Source organism: Tachysurus vachellii, chromosome 24, assembly GCF_030014155.1.
Source record: "Tachysurus vachellii isolate PV-2020 chromosome 24, HZAU_Pvac_v1, whole genome shotgun sequence".
Classification (NCBI taxonomy): domain Eukaryota; kingdom Metazoa; phylum Chordata; class Actinopteri; order Siluriformes; family Bagridae; genus Tachysurus; species Tachysurus vachellii.
Window position 1 is genome coordinate 11,283,518 of NC_083483.1, and position 14,975 is coordinate 11,298,492.

Sequence of the window (14,975 nt, forward strand, 5' to 3'; positions counted from 1 at the left end):
GAAGATCTAGTGAACATTATATAGCAATCATATGAAAGACAAGTAACTTAGATACAGACGATTGTGTGTGAAGTAGATTAATGACCTCTCAGTTCAACTGATGCAGCTCCAATTATTAGATCTTTGATGCTACTAGTTTGTTATATGAAACAAAAACTCTGATGTCAATACAACTCTCAGTCAATACACTGATGAAATATTAATATGCATTTACTGGTCCGGACCGCAATAAACTACTTTTGTATTCAATCTGAGTGAAACAAAAGTGTTTAGAGATGAAGATATGGGTGATGATGATCAATCATAACATGGCTGAATACCAAATCAAATAACAACACAGTGCACCTATTATTCCAGGCTGTATGTAGTGTAAGTTAGGAGCCTTTTGGTATTTAGGCTCTAAGTTTTGTTGAAGAAGTAATGGCACTCTGGTTCTTTGTGTCAGAGGTTCACTTTGATTAATTCCCTGTGTGAAAACTTTGATGAAGAAATACTGAAGGCCATTTAAATTAAAGCTCATTTAAATGTCAGTCCTCATAGTCTGGACTTTACTATAATTGGCTATTTAATTAAAACAATTTTCACGGTCATTAATAGGGTACAGCTCAAGCCTTGTAGTGCAATGACATGTTTTAATTACACGGTATTAGCAAAATGGATATGCTTTAGAAAGCAGAGTGGAAATTTGAATAAGAAATGATTAAGGCAATTATACATCATCCCCTTATGGAGGTATCAAATCTAATTGATGAACTTTATAAAATGAGAAGGAGAGATTGGAAAGCAAACATGGGTTTAAACAGTGTTTTTAATTAAGAGGTGGAGAAAATGTGCGCAAATGTTATTAAGTGGTAATCACGGGACTAATTGCATTATTTTGGTGTTACACTGCACACACACACACACACACACACACACACACACAAACACACATGCACAATGACACCATTATTAGTTTTACTACATTTGTGTGGTATTTCCATTGTGCTTATACTAAACTCCTAACCTTAACCTCAAGGACATGTACACACACACACACACACACACACACACACTCAGAGGTGTCAACTCATACTCAGGTGTTTATACTGCCACCTATTGGGAAGAACTTTAATGAAGCCTATGAGGAAAATAATCAGTGTCGTTATTTTCCTGCTTATTTGCACTCTTCATGGACCACTGAACATTGTACACCGTACTCAGAAGATGCCAATATTCTCCATTTTGGTTTGCAAGTTTATATTTCTAATAACAGATTAAATATATTAAATGAATGATAAATGAAATATGATGAAGGATGAAAAAAGGGCAATAGACTTAAGCCAGTTAAACTCACAGTTTAAAAAACAGTTAATTTTGTCCTGTTAGCATTTAGAAATTAAGGACAAGACTTTCAGTTATGTCTTTATGAAAACAGCTGTATGAACTTAATATTGTTTGTCTGTGCTTTTGGATTAAGAGTCAGCTTTTCTTTTGAAATTGTGATGCACATGAGTGACAGTTTGACAAAGTTTGATCAATACTTCAGTGAACACATTCGTACCTTACACCGTCTCTGGAAGCTTTTTACACAGACTAATCATCACTTCTTCAAACGTCAACATCTACACACATACGCTCGTCATCTTCTTTATTAAGAACACTTATACACCTACACATTCATGCAGCTCTCTAATTAGTCAATCATGTTGGATCGACACAATGCAGAAAATCTTAGAGCTTCACATCTCAGTGACTTTAATGGAGCCATGGTTGAGACTGATGAGCTGGATGGAGTATTTCACAAAGGAATGATCTCTCTGGATTTTTTTTATTTTTACATCCAAAAGCATGAAATGACAAAATGCAGCTGAAAATGCTGTGCTGTGGAGATATCAGATTAAAACGCCCAGGCAGGTAACTTATGTAATGTATAATTGGTAAACGGTAACTCATATAACCACTTTATATAAATATAGTGAACACACCAAGCATTTCAGAAATGCACATAATGTCAAACTTTAAGGTAATTGAGCTTCAAGAAGAAAACCATATCAACTTCCACTCCTCTCAGCCTAGAACAGGAAGCTGAGGGTACAGCAGGAACAAACACCCAAACTATACAGTTGAAGACAGCTGAAAAATTCTATCTGTGACTGTGACTAATCTTTTTTTATAGATTATTTCATTGCCTGTAATATATTTTGTCTGGTGTCGTTTTTTTGTTAAGCCGTGATGTAAGCCAAGATTTCTCAATTCAAAAGCAAAAATGAAACTGAAGATGAAAATCAGTATCTAACACGTGTCGTCACAAATCGTCCCTTTAAAACTAATCATGTGTAAATCTGTAGTCTTTAATGTCCCACTGGATATTATATGTCTTAAAGAAACACTGCATTCACTTTCCCAGGTTAAAGTTACAAAGGAAAGGGATAAAAGTCATTTCCTTTGAGGTAAACCACATCAATGATGAGCAAAGGTACTTTTTTGTGACAGTCTACGAATGGAAACTCAACGGATTGATCTTGCTACAAGAGAACACAGAGGCATAGTCTGTTAATCTTTTCATAATATTTGGTAATGAATAACATTCTACCTCTATGCTGCTTCATCCCCAAGACATTATGAACAGTATCTCTGTTGGAAGAAGGCATTCATCTAAATTAATACTGTCAAACCCCACCACACGCCCAGGCCCGTGACATCCAATACAATTATCACAAAGTCTCTTGTGTCCCCAATTTCTGCGCCACTTAAGACCTGTCGCCTGGATTTAGCGTCGCCGTGACATTTTACAACACTTTTTGCTGCTGTCAGCGTCGGCGTCTGTTAAAGTGCTACAATTTGCCCATGAAACAACAGGGGGAAATAAACAAGACTTAAGCTTGTGTGTGGTCTCGCACACCATGGCGTGTAATGGCTATTTATTTTTGTAGCCCTAATACTAAAGAGCTGCCAGATCATGTAATGGCCTTGAGAACAGACTGTAGATAAATGATAGTCTGAGAGCTTAACATGTTTTAATTTTATCATTTAACATGTACTGTGGCCACTGGCATTGAAACATCCTCTCAGATGGAGGTCTATGGAAGGGGATGACGTTTGTCCTACATTCGTTCATCCTCAGTGTTGGACCTTGTCCTGGATGGAACATCAGTCATGCAAACATGTAAAACTTCATGCAGACAGTAACCTAAGCTCAGGGTTGAACAGAGAATCCTGGAGCTGCGTGTTGGTAATTAGCAAGAGCCAAGAGAGCAAAATTGGATGTACTCTCTAGATGGCAGAGATGACATAACTCTTTCAACTGTCAATCACATTAAGCCTGTCTTTTTGAACTTGTTGAACATTTCATTCCAGATTTAGTCTCTCCTTTGTAGTTATAATAATCTCCACTCTTCTGGTAAGGCTTTCCACTAGATGTTGGCATGCGGATGTGTGGATTTGTGATCATTCAGCTATAAGAGCATTACTGAGATCAGGCACTGGTGTTGGGTGAGGAGATCTGGAACCTTGATCCCAGCTAATTTTTTTTAAATAAAGTATTTCTTTTACTTTCTGGTGTAATGTCTGTAGAGCTCTTATTCAATGCACTGACATGGATGCGGCATCACTTCATTCACTTTCCTTTCGGTGCTGTAGCTGAACTCTATTCCCTGACCTCCACATCGACCGCGTTTCGCTCCATTGTAATGCAAAGAGAACATTTGTTATAATGTACATTTAGCGCCTTTGAATGATCCTCGATCAATGAGACCTATACAGGATAGACAGGAAGAGAGACAGAGGGAGAGAGAAACGTGCTATCTATTTCTTAAGTGCCTGATAAATGGGCAATACAAGCAACAGAGTGACTAATAGAAAGAGATGTGTGTGTGTGTGTGGTGTGTGTGTACATAAACTTACCTTGCATTTCACAAGTAAAAATCTTTACAGACTTGATCACAGCACAAATCCGATCGATACACCTCTACAAAAAGAGAATGACGCGTGCACACCTACAGCCTCCTTACATCACATCACTATAGAGTTTGAGACAAATAACGCTTTCAATTTGAGCTCTAAGGTGATATGTCCTTCCATTAATTTCTCTAATAAATATGAAATGGAAGGGATGAAGTAAAATGCATCATCCATCCCATATACACCACACCTTAAAATGTTATTTGCATTGAATGGGTCATGTAGAGGACCTTTTCGAATCAAAACCCTGATCTAAGATCAGCTGTCACACTTCACATCATGATCAAGACAATCACATATACAAGAGGGAGTTGATCCTGAACCAGAGTTCTCGCTTGATAAATATGATAATCTTGATAAATATGAGTCCGTGGTAATTTAATTCTCCTTGCCATGCGCACACCTCTTCTGATGGATTAATCGTGCCATTTCCACAAAGGTCCTTCAGGGGAGGATGGAATTTGCCGCGGTCACTGATGCTCAGTGCCATAACTCACCTCTGACGAAACGTCAGCACTGTATCATCTCGGCAGGATGGATGTGATTTTTGGCGTGGTCTGATTTAAATGTGTCCTTCACCGGATTGAAAAGCATGTATTTTTCGGCAAATGATGTGGAACTGGTGGAACTGGAACGGTAGGAATGTGCAAGAGACCGCAATCAGTTTAAAATAAGTGTAATATATATAATCTGTTTCTTCCTTAAAATAAATCCAATTAAAATCTAATTAAGGAATGTACATAAATTATTTAAACATATTCCACTATTATTCTACATAATATAATATAAATAACTATATTGACCAATTACATCTAACTAAATGTACTAATTAGACTTTGAATTTTATCTTCTACAGATTATATAATATTTCTTTTTTATTTTTGTTATTATTTTATTTTTCTAACATCCATATCATGATCTGGGGTTTATATAATAAAGGAAACTGAACATGTATTTTTTTTTCATTCATTCCCCCTTACTAAAAATGTTCCAGTGTTTTCACATTATCTGTGTAATGTAACTTGTAGAACTGGGAACGTGTCTTTCTGCTTACCCCAAAGCACAGGCTGAGCCATAACACATACAGTACCATGAAATCCATTTCATTCCTCAGCTTTCAATCCCAGGATTTATAGTCATTTATAGAATTAAATTGTGGATTTCTTAAGCATGAACAAACCCGATTCCAAAAAAGTTGGGATACTGTACAAATTGTGAATAAAAATAGAATGCAATGATGTGGAAGTTTCAAATTTCAATATTTTATACAACTAGATGACAAGAATACAACATAGACGACATGTCAAATGTTTAAACTGAGAAAATTCATCATTCATTCATTCATTCATTCATTTTCTACCTCGGGTCACGGGGAGCCTGTGCCTATCTCAGGCGTCATTGGGCATCAAGGCAGGATACACCCTGGACAGAGTGCCAACCCATCGCAGGGCACACACACACACTCTCATTCACTCACACAATCACACACTACGGACAATTTTCCAGAGATGCCAATCAACCTACCGTGCATGTCTTTGGACCGGGGGAGGAAGCCGGAGTACCCGGAGGAAACCCCCGAGGCACGGGGAGAACATGCAAACTCCACACACACAAGGTGGAGGTGGGAATCGAACCCCCAACCCTGGAGGTGTGAGGTGAACATGCTAACCACTAAGCCACCGTGCCCCCAGAAAATTGATCTTTTTAAGGGAAAAATAAGTTTTATGGCATCAACACATCTCAAAAAAGTTGGGACAAGGCCATGTTTACCACTGTGTGGCGTCCCCGCTTCTTTTTATAACAGTCTGCAAACGTCTGAGGACTGAGGAGACAAGTTGCTCAAGTTTAGGAATAGGAATGTTGTCCCATTCTTGTCTATTACAGGCTTCTAGTTGCTCAACTGTCTTAGGTCTTCTTTGTCGCATCTTCCTCTTTATGAAGCGCCAAATGTTTTCTATGGGTGAAAGATCTGGACTGCAGGCTGGCCATTTCAGTACCCGGATCCTTCTTCTACACAGCCATGATGTAATTGATGCAGTATGTGGTCTGGCATTGTCATGTTGGAAAATGCAAGGTCTTCCCTGAAAGAGACGACATCTGGATGGGAGCATATGTTGTTCTAGAACTTGGATATACCTTTCAGCATTGATGGTGCCTTTCCAGATGTGTAAGCTGCCCATGCCACATGCACTCATGCAACCCCATACCATCAGAGATGCAGGCTTCTGAACTGAGTGCTGATAACAACGTGGGTTGTCCTTGTCCTCTTTAGTCCGGATGACATGGCGTCCCAGTTTTCCAAAAAGAACTTCAAATTTTGATTCGTCTGACCACAGAACAGTTTTCCACTTTGCCACAGTCCATTTTAAATGAGCCTTGGCCCAGAGAAAACGGCTGAGCTTTTGGATCATGTTTAGATATGGCTTCTTTTTTGACCTATAGAGTTTTAGCCGCAACGGCGAATGGCACGGTGGATTGTGTTCACCGACAATGTTTTCTGGAAGTATTCCTGAGTCCATGTTGTGATTTCCATCACAGTAGCATTCCTGTATGTGATGCAGTGCCACCTAAGGGCCGAAGATCACAGGCATCCAGTATGGTTTTCGGGCCTTGACCCTTACGCACAGAGATTGTTCCAGACTCTCTGAAACTTTGAATGATATTATGCGCCGTGCATGATGATAACTTCAAACTCTTTGCAATTTTACTCTGAGAAACACCTTTCTGATATTGCTCCACTATTTTTTGATCCTCTGCCCACCTTGGCTTCTGAGAGACCCTGCCACTCTGAGAGGCTCTTTTTATATCCAATCATGTTGCCAATTGACCTAATAATTTGAAAATTGGTCCTCCAGCTGTTTCTTCTATGTACATTTAACTTTTCCGTCCTCTTATTGCTACCTGTCCCAACTTTTTTGGAATTTGTAGCTCTCATGAAATCCAAAATGAGCTAATATTTGGCATAACATTTCAAAATGTCTCACTTTCAACATTTGATATGTTATGTTTATTCTATTGTGAATAAAATATAAGTTTATTCATTCATTCATTTTCTACCGCTTGTCATCAGGCGTCATCAGGCATCAAGGCAGGATACACCCTGGACGGAGTGGCACACACACTCTCATTCACTCACACAATCACACACTACGGACAATTTTCCAGAGATGCCAATCAACCTACCATGCATGTCTTTGGACCGGGGAGGAAACCGGAGTACCCGGAGGAAACCCCCAAGGCACGAGGAGAACATGCAAACTCCACACACACAAGGTGGAGGTGGGAATCGAACCCCCAACCCTGGAGGTGTGAGGCGAACCTGCTAACCACTAAGCCACCATGCCCCCCTATATAAGTTTATGAGATTTGTAAATTATTGCATTCCTTTTTTACTCACAATTTGTACAGTGTCCCAACTTTTTTGGAATCGAGTTTGTACATTACAGGACTCTCATTCCTCTCAGGAGAGACTGCTATAGAGATGAGCTTGATCTTGGAAACACTTTTTAAATACCACAACATTTCCCCCTGGTTTTCATCCAACTTTTTTTTAAATAACTGGACCAAATTAATCTTAGTGATAGAAGGTGGCTAATTTGCAATTAATAAAAGTCAACTCCAGAAATCAAGCTCATTTTCAATCAAATTCGGTTAATTATGCATGGAAAGATGGAATTTCTGAAAAGAACAGAGAAACAAAGAACAACCGTAAAGAACAATTCCCAAATTTTTGGCTACTTTTGTTATTTTTTGAAAAGGGAAAGAGGAAAAAGAAAATCAAAAGTTAAAAATTGCCATTAAATAAATAACACTAAAGAGAGAGAGAGAGAGAGAGAGAGAGAGAGAGAGAGAGCACAGCTAAAGCTAACTAAAATATTACCATAAGCTTGCTACATAAATTACTGTAGCTCGCTAAAATTAACTACAAATATGAATAAAGATACAAACAATTCACTTTGTAAATGTAAACACAGTACTGTGTTTTTAATTAAGTGACCATAATTATTGCCCACAACGAAGAAGCCATAAACGATGCACCATTTAGAGGAACTTTTGAAGAAAACACTCCATTTCACCTCAGCAGAAAAAAGGTCTGCTACCTAATTAAGGAGCTGCCTATTATTCTGAACAGAGTGGGTTGGGGGCATCATGCTAGCTATCTTATGAAGCATCTCAAATGAGTGCTAACACCAGTTCAAGGTTATAACACAAACACTAATTTACTATTCTACTACTATTTATTAGCACTGATTCACTTCTTTAAAAAAAGACTTCAAGTAACTCTTGTGACCTCAGCGGTGGTGTAATTTTTTTTTTCTCAGTTTTTTCGTTCAGAGGTGGAAAGAGGTCGAGGGCTATTTGCTAATGCTTAACAGCATGCTGATTTTGATGGATTTGCTCCATAAGTACCGGACTTGCTCTCAGGTGCTCTCTCTCTCGTACGCGGGTTCTTCACAGATCATAGAGCATCTTCCCTCTATCGCTCTTTTTCATTCTTGTGAACGCACATGCTCTCTCTCTCTCTCTCTCTCTCTCTCACACACACACACACACACACACACACACACACACCTGAGCCCCTGGTGCGTTCACTCCACGTAACATCCATCACGCACAAACTAGAAGGCTCCTTCAGCTGGCAAATAACCTTCATTCAAAGAGTGAAGTGGACGTGAATAAAGACTTCCACACAGTCACTTGGGGAGTAGCTATAGCAAGACCCACAGGAATAGATGACACTGATCCACATTCAAATCTTAACCTTTAGAGTTAAACAAATTAAGGTGAAGGAGCAGCCTGTCCTCTTCATCTCAGTGTGAAGGCGAATAACCACTGCTCTGTTTGTGGGGCAATAATTTTAGACTGTTTAAAATCTGATCGATTTTAATTCTTGTATTTGCTTCCACATGATAATTAGAAAGAACAAAAATTAGCAAGCTGGCTACAAAATTCTGTTTTAATGCCTGATGTTCCCCAATACATCAACACTTTTTCACTAGGTCACAGACTAAGGATACCATCAGTCTAAAACGCTGTTGGGAGGAAATATAGTAAATATAGATAGTGGCTAATTAGCTAACTAGCAAGTTAATCATATTTACAATAATCGAATCCTTTGATAGCTCCGTAATTTTATTTTTAAATTCAAATTGTTCCCCCAAAAACACAGTTTCTATTTTATTATTTATACATCACCGCTTTTAGTGTTCTTTATACATCACCTGAGGATAGATTCTGACCTAGTGGCATTTATTTCTTTGGTGCTGAACACATCCTTACATTCATTCAATGAGTGACATGTTTCTAGTAATCTAACTAGCGATTTAGCTAGTTAGACTTGCAGATATTACAATTTTACAATTGTTAACTTACTAGCATCATAATTCTATATTTACAGCCTGACTCTTTCCAATAGTTACTTTTAGATAGATAGATAGATAGATAGATAGATAGATAGATAGATAGATAGATAGATAGATAGATAGATAGATAGATAGATAGATAGATAGATAGAACTTTATTGTCATTGCATAGTACAGGTAAATAGCAACAAAATGCTGCTTAGCATCTACCAGAAGTGCAAATAGAAAAATAAATGTGCAAATATGTGTATATGGTCTATATAATAACAATAAATAAAAGTATTGCCAGGTAGCAGGTGCATTTTAGTCAATGAACATAGCTGGCTAGTTAGCTAACTAGCATTAGCCATATTAGCTAACTTTCATTCACATCTTACAGACCCCATCACTGACACATTGATGGCTAGACAGCTGCATCGTTTAATTTTCAAAGCCTGATTGATGCGAACAAGATTGAACATTCAAAAATTATTTTATTCAGTGATGCACAGATTTAGAGTTTCCGTAATATATCTGAGGATGGATCCAGCGTAAACTAGCGGCAGGTAAACTAGCAGTAGGTGCCTTTTTATTTATCTTGTAACAAATTCAGACTATGAATGCCGTAACTCATCTTATCCAGCATGGTTGAAATGTTGGAATGAGAACTAAAATCCTCTTGAATCTCATCATGGCCAAATGAATCAAAGTGGAGAGCATGAGGCCTGTCAACATAAACGCTAGGCACTGACACACAGCCTTGGAGAGAGTCATTTTATAAGGAGGAGCTGCCATCAAAGAAAATTGAGCTTGGGAAAAGTGCCTAGTTAGAGGAAAAATATGAAGCTGGCTCCTCCTGAAAATAGAGGCCAGAGAAGTAGTCTAATATTTGATATTTTGGATTAATGTTTTGTCATGGTTGAGAAAGATACTCATCTTCGATCACTGTACCAGAAAATGATACCAAAGACTGCTTTTATTTACATTATTTACATTTACATTTTTATTTATTTAGATGCTTTTATTCAAATCAGCTTACAACTGAGTGAAAAGATGAGACAAAAGGACCAAAGATCGTCATCTTTACGATCTTTTACAAGCTTCGGTTAGTAATCCAAAACTTTACCACTGATGTTACCTTGAAATAAACAAAGGTACATTAAGACATCCACTCTCCCTGTAGACTTTTGTACAATGTGGTCTGATTGAGAATGACAAGGGGCTTCCGGTGCTGTGACAACAATGTCTGACCAATCTCAGCATGCAGTAGGAGGTGTTTCCCTGATCAGATTGATAGCGCATAAACATTAGTCCATCCACACTTAGACAAACATCAACACATTCAACGGGAGCTCTGCGCTGAGTCCCCTGGGAGAAACAGGAGGTCAGTCAGTCATCGCTTCTAAATGAATGTGATAGAGACCTCATCATGGCTGGCCTCCTTGAAGCTGGTAAAGCCATGTCTCCTCACTGTATCATCGCTAATGGGAATGGATTATGCGCGTGCGGGGGTGCGAAACGTGGTTTAGCGACCTTCAGAACGCTTAATTGAAACAAGTATCGAGACCTGGCAGCGCCGTAATCAACAAAAACCATGGGCTCATTAATCATTATAAATAGTGCTGTCGCAAAGGCGAGCACCAGCATCATCAGCTTCTTTTGTTTGTCTTCTAGTGAGGAGCGCGACTGGGCCAGTCGCGGGTTAATGGGAGCCGAAGCACCATTTCGCTGGCGACACTGATGAAAATGGGCGCGCAGGTGACAGCGCTCTATAAGGCTGATCATTAGGAAGTAATGGGGATTGATGCACTACGGATTGAGTTGGAAACAGAGCCGACATCCAGGAAGAGTTCAAGTTGGAGCTGGACAGCTGTGATGTAAAGCTTAATCTCAGGCGCCACTGAATGAGAAAGCTGCGCCTTGCTTAAGCTTGTTTTTCTGGTACTTAATCACCAGAGTGTCACTTTCAGTGGCATGGTGCACTGTTGTGGCCTATTACTGTGGATTAATTTCAAAGTAGAGACTTTGTGGTAGAAGTGACAATAAAGGTTATGGGCCAAGCTGCTCAATTCCCATCCTATCTGTTCAGAATCCAGTAGAGTGTGATTAGTTATAGTGTGAATACGACACTGTGTGTCCTGAACACTGACACGTGCCACTATGAGGACTACAGAGTACATACGGTCAAACCTGTGTGTGACAGTTTTGACTAGTAAGATGGAACATTGGGGCACTTTGACTGGAGAATCATTGAACCTCAAAACTTCAGGTGAAACAATAAATTAGATGACAAACTCTAGCTGGAGAAGTGTGCTTAAATTAACAGAATTTATTACAAGGTTAAAATTTATCTTACTTTACTGGACTGGCAGCGTTATTAATTCAAGTGGAGGTGTGAGCATGGATTTGGAAACAAATCTTTCTTTTTTTGTCTAGGGATGTTATTTACTCACAGAAAACCGAAATAGTCACAAGCAAACAACCTTCCTAGATTACCTTACTGAATCGTATGCTAGCTAGTGTTATAGCTACATGGTCATTTTTAGCGTAGACAAAACATTCTCATGTTTAAATACAGAAGCTGTTTAGTGATACTAATATTAGCTATTATAGTATTCCAGAATTCTACTATAGTAGTATTAGCTATTCTATATCTATGATGTATATATCCTATAGCTAAATAGTGCTCTAAAAAGCTATAGTTACCTGAAGTGTTTTTTTTAAAGAAGTGAATAAGTGCTAATAAATATTAGTAGAATAGTAAATTAGTGTTTGTGTTATAACCTTGAACTGGTGTTAGCACTCATTTGAGATGCTTCATAAGATAGCTAGCATGATGCCCCCAACCCACTACTAGCTTATTGTCTCTTATGGTTCATGCTAATGCATGTTAGATTTTACAATGACCTCTCTAGCAAGTATTGTTTTCGTTTGATTATGAAGAATTCCCCCCAAACTTTAACAAACACTACGACAGAGTTAGTGAGTAAAGAAAAGGCTTACAATTTTGGCTGGATGAAGAAAAAAACATAACCAGAGCTTGGGTTTGTCTTAAATTTAGATGATACGCTCAGAAGATTCATAATCAAATTTAAATAAAGAATATTGTGAGATTAAAGCTAATCTGAACTCGTCTGAGCTTCTCTGGAAAATAGTTGTCTAGGGCTAAAAACACTGTAGTGTCATATAGTGACCTTTAAGCCCCTCATTACATGAACTTATATTAAATCCACTTCCTGTTGAACAGTACAAGACTCACCTTCCCAAAGTGATACACCAGCTGAATATAACGCTTACCGTTTTCAATATCTGATATATTTCCAGTGTATTTCAATAGTCACTGTAGTTTAATAGTGATCTGTTTTATCACATTAATTAATTGATTAAATTTAAGTGCTCATAATGACGAGATAGATGACCTTATCATCACATGCTGTACACTGTCTCTTTATAAGGTTAGAAATAAAACTGCCCCACCTTCACCCGTCACAACCCCCCACCCCCCAACCCCCCATAAAGGTCAATAATTCCTGTGAAATCCACGGAACAAAAATGAATCCATTCAAAATGGGTCTATTCATTTGTAGCGACCTTTATTTTGCATCCACGTTGTAAAATCAGCTTTAGATGCAGACTTTAAGGTCAAACAGATATCTAACAGGGTTTATTAAGGCTGGAAAAAAATAAATAGCACACTCCTAAATTAATCTGCATTATTACAATAATTAGTATTTTACATTTTAAACATCCAATTAACCTTGTGCAAGGTTTTTATTTTTCAATCAAATTCATCAACTTTAGATTAATACCAGATGTTTTCCACCTACCTGAAAAACGAACCACCCTGTTGCTTCACTCGGAAGGATAAAAGATGAAATTAATAACTTTACGTAGAAACTATGAATCATTACATAGTCGAACACACAACGTTGCGATTTAATTACAAACATTGTATTAAGTGAAACAGAACACGGGGGAATTTACATAAACATTTGCTAAAGGTTTATGCATTATTAAAAAGCCCTGACATTGTTTTTTTCCTTTAGCTGCTTCGCTAATTAAAGCAATTAATACACGCATTAGCGTTTAGATATATGATAATTAGCCATTATCATGAGTGTTTTGACTGTGTCACAGTTTTAACCAGTCAGTGTATTTTCTCATCCAGTTTGACCCAATTTTCTCATTGAAACTTTTGACCTCTAAAAATGTATAAATATTTCTGCACTTTTTTTCTTTTTTATTCACTGTAACTACACATGTAACTACAGTACATTTGATTTCTCTAGCACTTTTAACAATGGACATTGTCACAAAACAGCTCTACAGAAATATATTAATTCATGATAAATTATATATTTTAAGTTCACTCACTCATTTTCTACCGCTTATCCGAACTACCTCGGGTCACGGGGAGCCTGCCTATCTCAGGCGTCATCGGGCATCAAGGCAGGATACAACCCATCGCAGGGCACACACACACTCTCATTCACTCACACACTACTGGACAATTTTCCAGAGATGCCAATCAACCTACCATGCATGTCTTTGGAGGAAACCGGAGTACCCGGAGGAAACCCCCGAGGCACGGGGAGAACATGCAAACTCCACACACACAAGGCGGAGGTGGGAATCGAACCCCCAACCCTGGAGGTGTGAGGTGAACGTGCTAACCACTAAGCCACCGTGCCCCATGTATTAAGTTTAAATGAGCAAAACATAGGTAGGTGATGTTGGCAAGGAAGAACTAGTTCTTTCTATTTATTGCTGAAACGTATCAGATACTCCAGTGAATTCTAAGGTTCTGGCTTAAGAACCTGGTCTAAATTCAAATCATTTGTGCACCGTGTGCTAATACTTTATAAAAAACAAGCCGTAAATGAAACGCTTTCTTCGGATTAGCAAACAGACTCAAATTCAATGCCTGTAATGCACGACAAAGTGCTTCATGCCAGGAAGCTACTTCATACTAACAAGCCACTCGCACTGCTGGTTCATAAAGCCGTCCCATACGTTAACTCCATAAACAAAGCACTACAGTGACGAATGCTTGGCTTACGCTCGCCGTAATTAAATCATCACATTTAATCAGAGGACGTACTCCAGGAGAGCTCTCTCTCTGAATAGAGAGGCCATGTCTCCATACGGCCAAGGCGATTAAAGACGCATCAGCTAAATGAGTTCTCCAGCGCCATGGGGGACCTTCTGTCTGCAGGAGCCAAGGACACAAGCACCTCGCACAACTCCAGCCCTGCTGGACGCTAATGAAGCCGGCACTGGCTACAAGTTTTCTCTCATGCTGATCTATTAGCAGCTTCTGCTAAAGCAAGCATTGAACCGGACTGTTTTAAGAGAAATGGACGAGCAGAGACGACTTACGAGTTCATGATATGTTAGAAAAAAAAGAACCTGTTGCATGAAAAAGTGTAAAAAAACAAACAAACAAAACAGGATTTAGATTTTAGTGGATCAAGATTGTACGGTTTACAGCAAAACAGGGAAATACAGAGTAAAATGTATTTAGGAAACTGTGGCCCAAAAGAACAGGAATGATGTTTTCTTTCATTTAATACCATTTCTTTCATGTTAATATTTATGAAACCTATTTAAAGTCTTTTATGGAAGTCATTTTTTGCCCTACACACGTTATTTTGTACTTTTATTTGTAAAGGAACACTGTTAAGGTAAAAC